This window comes from Mercenaria mercenaria, chromosome 15 (assembly GCF_021730395.1).
Source record: "Mercenaria mercenaria strain notata chromosome 15, MADL_Memer_1, whole genome shotgun sequence".
Classification (NCBI taxonomy): domain Eukaryota; kingdom Metazoa; phylum Mollusca; class Bivalvia; order Venerida; family Veneridae; genus Mercenaria; species Mercenaria mercenaria.
The window spans coordinates 25132252-25146148 of record NC_069375.1 but is presented as its reverse complement, the minus strand read 5'-3'; the positions used below and the strand labels follow the sequence as shown (position 1 = coordinate 25146148).

General features: G+C 33.7%; 1 protein-coding gene across 3 annotated transcripts in view; it reads left to right on the top strand.

Moving 5' to 3' along the window:
• Positions 1 to 13897, top strand: part of LOC123549171 (otolin-1-like) — an 80658-nt gene that overhangs the window by 3292 nt on the left and 63469 nt on the right. Inside the window, exons 1-2 of one of the 3 annotated variants that reach the window (XM_053524810.1) lie at positions 4962 to 5607; positions 10068 to 10212. The gene's annotated coding sequence lies outside the window, so the exon portion shown is untranslated. Of the gene's footprint in view, positions 1 to 4961; positions 5608 to 9891; positions 9918 to 10067; positions 10213 to 13897 lie in introns of those variants that run through there. The other 2 variants (XM_045337058.2, XM_045337050.2) reach the window with 2 other exon arrangements.

Here is a 13897-nt window from a genome sequence, read left to right as displayed (position 1 = left end):
GATATGAGGTTCTGGGACGATCTGTGTATGAAAAGAATTGGAACCACTGCCTTACCCTTGCATGATCGTAAGAGGCGACTAATAGGGTCTTTACACTTGGTTTTGCTGTAACCCTGTGATTCCTGCAGGTATGCAAATTTTGATTCCATACCTCATGTTTTTATTTCGATGTAAATGAGATGTGAAACCAAAATTTGTAGTCCTGTTTGGCGCCATATAACCTATACTGTGTTGGTGCGCCGTAAAAACCCAAATAAATAAGTCAAGTATTCTCTCCCTTGTTTGCCGTTTTTATAGCGCGATTATTAGACATTTACGGATTAAGTCTACGTGGACTGTGGACACCTAAAGCGATAGATTTTTCAAGGGGACCGTCTCAACATAGTTTAATTATATTATGCGCGATATGAAAAAGAGTTTATAACGGCAATAGGGTTTGAGTTATTATATCATCACTATGCGGTAGGTGATATAAAATTTGGATGTGCCTGTTTTTAGCTCGACTTTTCGAAGAAAATGTAGAGCTAGTGCATTCGCTCCGGCGTCGGCGTCGGCGTCTCCGCTGGTTAAAATTTTTGATAAAGTCAAATATCTCTGTTACTGTCAAAGCTATTGACTTGAAACTTAAAATACTTATTTACTATCAAAGTCTACACAAGGAAGAACAATCCCCATAACTCTGATTGAATTTTTACAGAATTATTCCCCTTTCTAATTTAGCATTTTTGGTTATAGTTTTTGATAAAATCAAATATCTCTGTTACTATCAAAGCTATTGACTTGAAACTTATAATAGTTATTTACTATCGAAGTCTACACCAGGAAAAATAATCCCCATAACTCCGATTGAATTTTGATAGAATTATGCCCCATTTTAACTTAGAATTTATGGTTAAAGGTTTTGATAAAATCAAATATCTCTGTTACTATCAAAGCTATTGACTTGAAACTTAAAATACTTATTTACTATAAACGTCTACACCGAAGAATAATCCCTATAACTCTGATTTGAATTTTGACAGAATTATGCCCCTTTTTAACTTAGAATTGTTGGTTAAAGTTCTTGAAAAAGTCAAATATATCTGTTACTACCAAAGCTATTGACTTGGAACTTAAAATACTATTTACTATCAAAGTCTTCACCGGAGAGAAACAATCCCTATAACTCCGATTTGAATTTTGACAGAATAATGCCCCCTTTTAAATTAGAATTTTTGTTAAAGTTTTTGATAAAGTCAAATGTCTCAGTTACTATCAAAGCTATTGACTTTAAACTTAAAATAGTTATTTACTATCGAAGTCTACACCAGGAAAAACAATCCTCATAACTGTGAATTCTCAATGTGGTGAACATTTGTGCCAAGGTTTTTTTTAAATCCTTGAAGCAGTTTAAGAGTTACACATCGCATTCGAAACAAAGTTATATGACTTTTGACCCCTAAGACGGACACACAGACAGACAGACGGTCAGACGAACACCAAAATACGTTCCTTCGGGCGTATAATAACAACAAAGGAATGGAGACGCAAGATATTACGTTTTCTACAGTTTTCACAATGTTTTACCTGCTGACCTACATTTTCATCCCGGCTAACCCAGTTAAGATTTATTTTCATTTCGGACGACGACGAGGATGGAATACGGATACATTGCGAACAGATAAGCTCATCTTTTCAACTTTGTCGCAGATGCGCAACTTATAATATTGAAGAACCTTTCGGGAAAGTGTTATGACGCTAGATCAAATACTTTTTGCGATATGCATAACAAAACACCTCTCTGGCGAACAGACAGACGGACAGACAAATCCAAATCTTATCCTGTGCGGTAACATAATAAGCCAGACCTTACCATCATTATTGGAATGTTTTCCTACCACACATAAATTAAAATTATCATGTTGAGACGGTCCCCTTGAAAAATCGATCGTCTTAGGTGTTCACAGTCCACGTAGACTTAATTCGTAAAGGTCTATTAGACATTTACGGATTAAGTCTACGTGGACTGTGGACACCTAAGGCGATAAATTTTTCAAGGGGACCGTCTCAAGATAGTTTTATTATATTATGCGCGATATGAAAAAGAGTTTATAACGGCAATAGGGTTTGAGTTATTATATCATCACTATGCGGTAGGTGATATAAAATTTTGATGTGCCTGTTTTTAGCTCGATTTCCCGAAGAAAAAGTAGAGCTATTGCATTCGCTCCGGCGTCGGCGTCGGCGTCTCCGTTGGTTAAAATTTTTGATAAAGTCAAATATCTCTGTTGCTGTCAAAGCTATTGACTTGAAACTTAAAATACCTATTTACTATCAAAGTCGACATAAGGAAGAACAATCCCCATAGCTCTGATTGAATTTTTACAGAATTATGCCCCTTTCTAATTTAGCATTTTTGGTTATAGTTTTTGATAAAATCAAATATCTCTGTTACAATCAAAGTTATTAACTTGAAACTTAAAATAGTTATTTACTATCGAAGTCTACACCAGGAGAAACAATCCTCATAATTGTGATTTGAATTTTGACAGAGTTATGTCCCTTTTTAACTTAGAATTTTTGGTAAAAGTTTTTGATATTTTTTTTTATTTAACGTCACACCGACACATGATAGGTCATATGGCGACTTTCCAGTTTTAATGGTGGAGGAAGACCCAGGTGCCCCTCCGTGCATTATTTCATCACGAGCGGGCACCTGGGTAGAACCACCGACCTTCCGTTAAGCCAGCTGGATTGCTTCCTCACATGAAGAATTCAACGCCCAGAGTGAGGCTTGAACCCACATCGATGAGGGGCAAGTGATTTGAAGTCAGCAACCTTAACCACTCGGCCACGGAGGCCCCCAAAGGTTTTGATAAAAGTCAAATATCAGAGGATGGGAGCAAAATTTAAAGAACTTTACTGTTGAAGACCTAAAGAAAATGACATCAAAGGGAATAAATTCCCGAAAAACTCTAAGTCCACTAAAATTATTAACAGGTACAGATGTGTCAAAATACACCTTAACTTTGTAGGTACCATCCATGTTTTAACCAAAGAAAAGTGGTCTCGGTTTTTACCTACGGCTAATAATAAAAAGTTACAAAATAACCTATTTCTAGTAACATAAAAGGAAGTAATTCAATAAAAATATTGTAAGTGAACAAAAAAAAAACGAGTCTGCCAAATAAAAACAAGAGCACCGCAATGCAAAGCAACATAAACAAAAAACAAAGTCATGTGACCTTAACCTCTAAGTGTGACCTTTACCTTGAAGCGAGCTATGTGCTCTGCACGTCGTCTCAATGTGGTAAACATTTGTGCTAAGATTTTTTTAATCCTTCAAGCAGTTTAAGAGTTACACATCGCACTCGAAACAAAGTTATATGACTTTTGACCCCTAAGACGGACACACAGACAGACAGACGGTCAGACGAACACCAAAATACGTTCCTTCGGGCGTATAATAACAACAAAGGAATGGAGACGCAAGATATTACGTTTTCTACAGTTTTCACAATGTTTTACCTGCTGACCTACATTTTGATCCCAGTTAACCCAGTTAAAATTTATTTTCATTTCGGACGACGACGACGATGAAATACGGATACATTGCGAACAGATAAGCTCATCTTTTCAACTTTGTCGCAGACGCGCAACTTATAATATTGAAGAACCTTTCGGAAAAGTGTTATGACGCTAGATCAAATACTTTTTGCGATATGCATAACAAAACACCTCTCTGGCGAACAGACAGACGGACAGACAAATCCAAATCTTATCCTGTGCGGTAACATAATAAGCCAGACCTTACCATCATTATTGGAATGTTTTCCTACCACACATAAATTGAAATTATCATGTTGAGACGGTCCCCGTGAAAAATCGATCGTCTTAGGTGTTCACAGTCCACGTAGACTTAATTCGAAAATGTCTATTAGGAAGATTACTAGTATCATACCTTTATGGCACAACTGACTGTTTATTTGTAGTATGTAATTAGATCTACAAGGCAATTCATTGATGCATGCATCAAAGACGCCGCCAAGTGTTGTGTCTGAAGTACATTTATTGCAATATGAGAAATCACCTAATCATTACTTTATTAGTCTGACTGGCTACAAGTTATCATCATTAGCACATAAAACAATATATGTTATAAACTGTTTAAAACATAAAGAATAAACATGATAGAAAAGTTTTACCATGCAATACAAATCCTCTACCTGCAATGACATTAACATTGCGAGTAGGTGGTCCCTTTACATACAAAATTAAAGTAATTATTTCACTAACTAAGGTCATCTCCTGTGAAAAGTTCTTATATGCAGGAGCGTGTGTATGAAGTTTCACATAGTTGAAATTATTTCAAAGTTGTGGTTCACAGAAACCATTATTTTTATTATCATGTAATGTAATGAGTGTTTTCTATTTACTGATGAACTTTTATGGACCTTAGTCACCTACATTATAGATTTCAGAATGCAGATTATACACAACAATTTACTGTTTCCCTTGACAAAAACAATCAAAAATTTTGTCCAAGAAAAGAATGATACAACATAAATAATCTCTATATTGCCCCTATTCACAAAACATGAATCTTTCTTATATACTTTTGAATATCATAGAATTGATTTTTTTTTCGGACGAACGATAAACTTGAAGTCCTCGTTGAACTGTAAGGTTACTAGAAGTATGTCAGTGTCTAGTTCAAATCTAATATTACAAGAAATTTAGAAAGCATAATAACCCACTGCCAAAGTGTACAGAACATTTCAATGAAAATGTTTTTTTTTTTTTTTTTTTTTTTTTTTTTGTGTCATTAATGGACAAATACAAAAACTATCTATTAAATTAAAAAGAAAAAAGAAAAAAAGAAGCAAGTAACAAGATATAATAAAACCAGAGTAACTGACTAGTCATATAAGATCAATGAACATATAAATTCAACAAGGAATTCTATTTTAAAGTCACTGATGCTTTGATAAGTTATGGTCCAATGGCTTTTGATATTTCGATCTAACCACATTTAAAGAAGTATTAACTTGTCACTGACAAATTCAGCCAAGTGCTCTTTAGCCTATTGCACACCTTAGTTGACAGTGTATATTTGTAAACAATGAGTAGATCTATAGAAAGAAAAAAAGAAAAAAAAAAAACAAACAAATAGGAATTTGCAAAAGTGTGCGCATTCTGAAATTACATCACTGTACTGGTACTGATGATAAACCCGAACAGAAAATGAGGTTTTATTTATCACTTTTTATTTCTACAAGTTGAAATCAATGGTCGGTATCAAAATAAAGCTTAACCTTTGCTGAAAACTTTACATAATTCAAATTTATATTTAGTAAGCAAACTCGCACGAAGTGAGGGCCTGAAAGGGGTATGTAAAAAGGGGACTTTATGAACGTTGACTGATGATAAATTCGAACCCTTTGTCATTTACAAAATATTCTTGGTATTATTATATTGAAACTTTTCCCAAAAAGCTGCAACAGTCATTCCTGATCAAGTAATGAAAAGTTAACAAATGTCAGGCCTTCATGTTTTGACAGTGAGCATGCGCAAAAAAACACCCTCTTCCCCAGTAATTTTGGATAAATATTTTTTATACAGATTTATGTAAGTCATTTATTTATACAGAATATTTACCAATTTTGTTTTTGTTTACACCAGTTGATGTTGTAAGTGGAAACTATTAGATGGTGTGTTCAGTTTTATAATTAACCGATTGCAATCGAATATTTCCAAGGTGTTCGACTTCATCATCTGTCCGGGTTTATCATCAGTACCAGTACCTATCAACAAAGAAAATAAGACAAAAAGGTTAAAAATAAGTTCACAGCGGCACTTCCTTCGTTCATTTCAACATATCTATGCTTATTGATTCCTTTATTTTCTTTGTAAATACGTTTTTTTCCAAGGAATTTTTATGCAGCCAATTGTAATTTTCCATATTTTTTTTTAGTTGTAAAATACACGAACGCTCCCTTGTCCAGGCGATTTCACGCTTCAGTATGGTATATCTGCGGTGTGTTATATTTATAGAAAATGAGATAGGTAAGTAGGTCATGCTAAGAATAGAAATAGAAAACTTGACTTACAGAGTAACCTCCCTTATCGGATCAACATTTTTGACGAAATTGTAAATAAAACAAATATGTTCTGCTCTACAAATAAGGAGAGGAAAAACAGACAGCATTGTTTTAAATCACATAATAAGTTGCATTACATACATTTTTTATGTTGTCTTTTTGCCATTTTTTGTTTATTCACTAAAATGTATTGTTGATCCTTTTACAAACTATTCACTGTGTTCAGTTTATCACTCAGAAACTATTCATTACCATCTTTACAGGGTCCGAAATAAAAGTGTATCCCAGGGTAGCCTGGCTCCCTGGCTGCATGGTTATTTTTATATAAATACTGGAAACATTTTGTAAGAAAATTTACGCCTCTAAAATAGCACAATTTTATCTGATGGCTGAACCATACAGCCTGGTGAAAGTTGGCCAGTGTAACCCTAGATTGCCCCTGTAAACTGTTAACTACTGAGAACCCTATCAATTGTGAGTCAATAAACTATCAAATGTAATGACAAGTTCTCCTTACCAATTTGATAAGGGTCATTTGAGAAAACATCAGATGTTGTTATTTTCTAGAAGAGTATGATACTGAGCCCATTCATGATTCAACAGTTTACTAGTAAATGTAAGTGTGAAATATTGTATGTGGATAATTATTTGGAGGTAAAATTAACTCAGGATCTTTTTTATTATACATTTTTGGGTTTTACTAAATGTTAAATATGAAAACTCTAACTACAGAAAGTGTTTACTGTTGTGGTAAAATTAACCCTTACATCAAAAAAGTTCAAGTATATTTTATGTAGAGAAATGAAAGAAAACAGAAAGAAAGCCAGCGCTTGTTTCATGGTCAAGAAAAAAACAGACTTGTACTGGTACATAACTGAGCGATTTTTGTGTCATTAATGAGCTAATGGCAACACACTGGCAACATACAACAGCTGATAATAAACGACCAATACTCTAGCAATAGGAGGGAATTCAGACAAACCAGTGTCAAGTCAGTGTATTTCAAGATTGATGTCAGATTTACCTGACAAAAACTGGTATCTAGTTTCTGGTATAAAACTGACAAAAACAGGGTAACAAACTGACAATATCTTGGTTACTACCATTGTATTGTCAGTGTATTACCCTATGACATTTAGACTATTACCAGAATTGTTCTGTTATTGCCAGATATCTGACATCACTCTGGAAATACAATGACATTATATTGGTTTGTCCAAAATCCCTCCTATTGCTAGTGTATTGGTCGTTTATTATCAGCTGTTCTGTGTTGTCAGTGTATTACCATACTTTCTTCAGTTAAATGCCAGTTTTGCAGTCTGTCTATTGTCATATGTGTCTTAAATTGCGTTAATAAAGTGTACTGAAATTAAAAATATTTCATTCATGCATGATTTAAAAGTGTTTTGCATACTGTGTGTTTTAGTTACTTGCCAGTTTAATGCCAGATTATTGTATGCTGTTACCAGGTCTGGTACTACACTGATAATAAACTCAATACACACTGTGATAACTGGTGATAACAGAATAACAAGCTGGAAGTTAGCTGGAAAACAAACTGAAAATACACTGGGAATACAATGGTAAAACACTGACAAACAAGAAATATCTTTAAAAATGATGGTCGGCGAATTGTAATAAGGAAAGAAGTTTATGAATTTTTCATCTAACATTGATCTTTCATCTAACATTTTTCAAATTGCAAAACTAAACACCGCACTTTAACAATTTAAATGGTTCTCTTTTAATTTTTCGCAAAGGTTTCGTAGGGCTGCAATTTTGTTTCGTTTATCCTTAGACGAATAATTACAGCAGTAGTTTGATGAAGATTCATGAAGCGGTTCATGAGAAGAGGTCATTAAACGTGTTTATATATTTAGCTAAATTGGTCCTATCCCCATTTGTAACAAAATAGCAAGAGACCTTACGATATTGTTACACATCGAGTTTGATAAAAATCCATTACATTTTAGTGGTTAATGCGAAGAAAGGCATATCTACTTTTAGCTATAGTGGTCTCTAATAGGGCCCAAGTTCCTATATAAATAAATTTGGAAGAGGACCTTATAATGATGCTCCAGACTAAGTATGACAAAGATCCACCAAGCTGTTCATGAGACGCTGTATAGAGGCATTTCTAGTTTTAGCTCTAGCAGCCCCTAAAAGGGGTTAAATGTCCCAGCTGAACAAAGTTGGCTGCGGGCCTAATGAAGATGCTACAAATCAAGTTTGATTAGAATACATGAGAAAAAAATCAATTAAAGGATTTTTTTATTTATTATTTTTATTTATTTCTAAAATAGGCCAACTGATCCCGCTTTAACAAATGCATATTCGCTATTCATGAATCTTTGGACAATGACGTCACACCTATAAAAAAGTGAAGGTCAAGCAAAACATACAATTGTAATTATTTCAATATTTCAGTTTCATAAGCAAAGTTTGACCGTAGTCATATCACATAGATAAACTGTATGCATCGTACCTTCATTTCAGTGTAATGAGATTCAGTCATTATATAGCATTTATATAATAAAACAGATTTCAACTGAGTTCAATATTTGCATACCATACTAAAGAAAAATATTCATATATAATAAATCAGTTAAATAATTTATAACAAATATATCAAAGCAAACAAGTACTTATTTTAATATGCAATCTGAATAAGTCACAAAAGCAAGAAACCTTTTCATATACAGACGACAATTGTAACAAGGAAAATCTTTTAAAAAGCACTTCTCTACATAAAAGACTCTTATCACACCCTTATTCGTGTGATATGCAGACCGTATTCAGCTCTTTCTTTAATTTGATGTTGGTATTTGAACAGGTTTTTATCATATTTATTAAACTTACTTATCATTTTGAGATATATCAATATTCTTGCTAAATATACTGAGCCAAAGTTAGCTTTAAAACTGTGAACAGCGTCGTTTAGGATAAACGCTTTGTCTACATTTCACTCAGTGTAGCACAATCAACAGAGTGAAAGAAATTGACACTCTCATCCAATCAGGCAGAGAATTGCATAAATCTTACATTTTGATAAATTATCTATAATGCGTTATCAAGTAGTTTGATTTGCAAACTGAAGTCACGTGGCATAGGTAACGAAAACGAATTTAGACGGCGTCGCCGAAAAATGGATTTGCACTGACAATGTACACAATTTTGGTAAGGGACTGGACGTCGCTTCAGGTACATGAAGTGACTCAACAATAATAGTACATTGTGTGCTGTCATAATGGAAAAAATCAAATGCAAATGGGGCAATTTCAGAAGTTAAGTTGCCAGTTGGTCAACAGAATAAAACATAATTTCCTTTTAAATATTCTTTTACAACATGCTCTTGGTTTGGTCTTATTTGTTCATATTTTAAAACTTTTAATTATAGCTTCATCCATTTCATCGTTAAAAGTGAAGTTTAAAATTAATTAATTCTTTATCTAAAGATCATAAATCCTCTGATAAATATGTAAAAGCACATTCCTGTTGTTTGATAAGCCAATACGAGCTGAGGGCAGGCCATAAATCGGTAAATTAGCTGCGGCTCATTAAATGATGGTTAGCACATGAAACCCTTAGGTAACACGTCACAGTAATAGCAGCTGATTGTCACTGAAAGAAATTAATGGGAATTTGTCTCACAAATTTGTGAGACACTGGTAGCCAACTTTCACCAGTCCCTATGTTCGGAGCCAGGGGCAATAAAAAATCTCAGTGTAGAAACAACCTTCTGGAGTTACTTCCCTCTTAATGAAGAAAACTGATATATGTAAATAAGAACATAGGGACGGGAGCCAGTCTAATCCCAGGGCGGCGTCGAATAACTTGGTAACAGATTTTTACAATATCGAAACTCATATCAAGACGCTTTTTTTTGACACACGTAAGAAAATGACAAACGCATAATATCAAATATAAAAAATTCATGCAAAATGTTTGTTTTTGTTTTCATAATTCAAACACGTGTTTCGTTTTCAGGGCCACTTTAAATTCCCCGGCCAGAAGAAATTGGCGATACATGTGCATATACACTCAGCAGGAAGTTGGCAATATCGAACACAGACATTTACAGACATGCGGACACAGACACGCGGACACAGTCGCGGAACAGACCGACCTACAAGTAGCTCAATGCAGTTAAATTTCTTTTTTTTTTTATTTTACGTAAACATACGCGCTCTCTGATTATGAAACGCAGAATTAATTCCATTATGAAATAACTAAAGCCAAACATTTAATGTCACTTTTCAACTTTTGCCCTCGACGTTGAAATATTCAATAAGTACACTATACAAATCAAGTGCGTTTTTACGCAGTTGACCTTAAATTTGGCCACATGCCACCATTATCTGTAAATCCGTGTACTAAATAACGACAGTCCTTTCCGAAATAGTCATTATGAAATGTTCCGGGTTTGTACGAAATAACTGCGCAAAGATCAAAGGTAGATCAATACACATAAGAAACTTATTTAACACCACAATTTTTAATTAAAGAGAAAGTATCGAGTAAGTCATCAGCTCAAAAATTGGAAAATAAATTAAAATTGAATTAAATTTTCATTGCTGAAGTCGCTATATGCTCCATGTTGTTATAATGTGTACGGATTAAGTATTTCATTTTCGATGTGCCACATTATGCATTTCAAGACTACTGCCATTCTTGCCAAGAAATGGAAGAAAAGAGACAATGAAATCATCTGTTTACACCGCACTTTATCAAAATCACGGCATTTTCATATGACACTGAATTTATATTAACGTAGGAAGATTATTAGGGTAGTGGCTTTATACCTGATTCATAAAAAGTAACATAAAATGCTGATATAATTCGCATTTCATGCCATTGTACAAGAAATAGAGCGTAGGTGTATAGTAAGTCACGGATACATAGTTTGTCTATATATGGTTTGCTGTACTGATTAATATCCAATTTTGTCATATGTAGAACACTTACTAATATTTTAAACCGCACGGTTTAGTATACCCGCGTTTCGGGTCAATAGCCAGCACTATTTCCACGTTGGCTGTATTTGTATGCTTTGGTTACAGCCGAGTTGAATCATGTGGAAATGAAACATACGATTGCATTTGAAAGAAAAGCGCTAGATTTTCACCACAAGGAATGTTGTCAGCTGATGTAATTATATTGAAACAGTGTTTTATATCTGCAGAACTGTTGATTAATAATTATTGATTGAATCTTGCTGCTGACCGGCATTATCTGTTGTTGTTGACAAGCGAAGCTAATGCTATCGGTATACCAAAGTTCAAGTTCGTAAATGTTTTGTAACGGATTTTTATACTTTATATGGCATCTCTAAGTATCAGTTACGTACGTCACTGCCCAAACTCAATCACAACATCTACTTGAAACAAAACTTTCCTAATACGACCCTCCTATAGCTCAACCAGTGAAACTAGCTGAAACGGTAACGTAAATGAAATAAGTGTGTTGGACACCAGTGGCTCGTAGTGAAAATAGCCCTAAACAGAAGAGCACCATACAACAATTCGAAAATACATAGGTCATTTAATCCACTAAATCTGGAATAAAAACTTATTCATAGGATGCAACAGTTGGTATTTTTTAAAGGCCAGAGACAAAATTACTGACAATTGCTGTGGGACATAGCCACAGGAACGGTTTACTCAAACTTTAACAGCTGCTTTAACTATCCTTATATACCTTTTCAAGTTTAGTTAGACTAGTAGATATGACACTATAATTATCAGAGTTGATTGTTACAATATGTATTCTGAAGTATTTCACCAATATATATGATGCACAAATTAAAGAGAAGCCAGCCTATCTAGTGGAGTTCCTGGGGTGTAGTATTTAACGTAAAAAGTCTATAAAACATTAAAATAATATCACATAGATAATCGACTTCTAATCAATATTATTGACGGAAAATAATCAATGAACTTCATAGGGAGTTAGTCTGAAACGAATTAATGTTAACTATTTGACTACTATTTCTCGTAGAAATGTATAATTTTAATAATAGTTTATTGCATTTAATATATACAATGGGATTATACACAAGTTATATCAACATTATTAAAACCCTTTCATAGAAAGATAACATAACAACTGCAAGAAAATACATGTAGTTACAAAATCAAAGTATGCACTTGTATGATAGGAATATATAAGTTTGCTATTAGAAGTACAGCTTCTATATCCATTTGACATTGTATTATATTTTCAGCAGTCATATGTTAATTCAAATTAACATTCCGCGAAAATCAAAGTTCTAATTAAACGATGACATTTTCAAAATGACGTGAGGGCTGGCTGTTATCACGCACGAGTTCAATATCTATCTCGACGGTAATAAGTTTCTAAATTAAGATAGCGTATTCGTCATACAGAACTTGATGCGACGTAGTTAATTTATTAAGTAATATAACGTATACCGTTTCGGGTAAAAAAATCAAAGAATAAGAAACAGTCTTAAAAATTTGGAGGAATCTAAAATAACTGAAAGCTTGGCGATACAAGAAATCCAGTAAAAATACAAATTTCTAAAAACATACATTTACATAGTATGGAAATTATAGAAAATGTAGTTTTGATATTGCCAACGCACTGGCAAACATATATCTCGGCACCACACCGCCCCCATCACCTCCCGTCCCGATCCCGTACATGAGGCTGACACTTTTACTCTAGAATAAAACTATCATTGATGATAAATAGGTTGACATACTCTACAAGATTAAAATTCATAAAATTGCCGGGTGACTGACATGTTGCTGCAATGCCAGAAATGGTGAAACGACAGACATATGGGAATTTCTACATTTAATGTCCCTGTTAGTATAATACTGAAAACGCTTCCTTGTAGGTATGGTTATACAAGATTTGATAGTCATTGAACTCTTCCTTGTAGATAATACAAGGTTTTCAAATAGCACATGAAGCAGTACCATGTATTAATCAATTCCAAGAACTTATACTGAGAATGAATGAGAAAAGCTTATCGGTAAACTTAATACAAAGTACCCAGGGTTTTACATATTACCCACTAATGTTCTAAAATTATATTTAAAAGAATTATTACTCGTTATCAGCTGATTGGTCAGCTATATGTTGAATTAAAGTATACGTAAAATTCAAACAAAGGATGTTACAGAAATTTTTGTTTCGTCACTAGTTATTTAGCATTCTGACTATTGTAAATGATATTCGGTATGGTATAGCAGAGAGTGAAATAAGCAAAATGCAGCATATTAAAATTTGTTTTAAACGACAGTTCAAGAAGGCTCTTTACGATCTGCATTGAATACAGGATCAGACTGAAATAACTATTTCATGTACAACTGCCCTGTTGAAAATGCACAAATCTCTTTCACTGAGCTTTTATTTCCATATTATCCCAACAGACCAGGTTTAAGGTCTTCGTGCACTACAGTTGTTCTATTCAATAAAAGCAGGTATTTTAATAACAGAAATTTTAAAACTGCAGGCCAGAGAATGTGGAATGATACAACTTTGAGCATTGGCAGTCTAAATCCTTACACGCTTTTAAGAAAAATATCTGAAAACATAACATTTTAAAGATTGTTATGTATTGTTTAAGGCACAACAGTTTGGCATCGCAGTTTGCGGAGCTGTGTCATCTATATTTTTGTTCTTTTCCTTTAATGTTAATTTGAATTTATGTACTGTTTGTACGTTATATGGATATTTTGTATTGTATATGATTATCAAGATGTATCGTAATAACATGTTCATGTTTTAAAACTTACTGGACAAACCTTTGAGTATATACTTGTATTTAATCAAAGAAAAGACTTTCA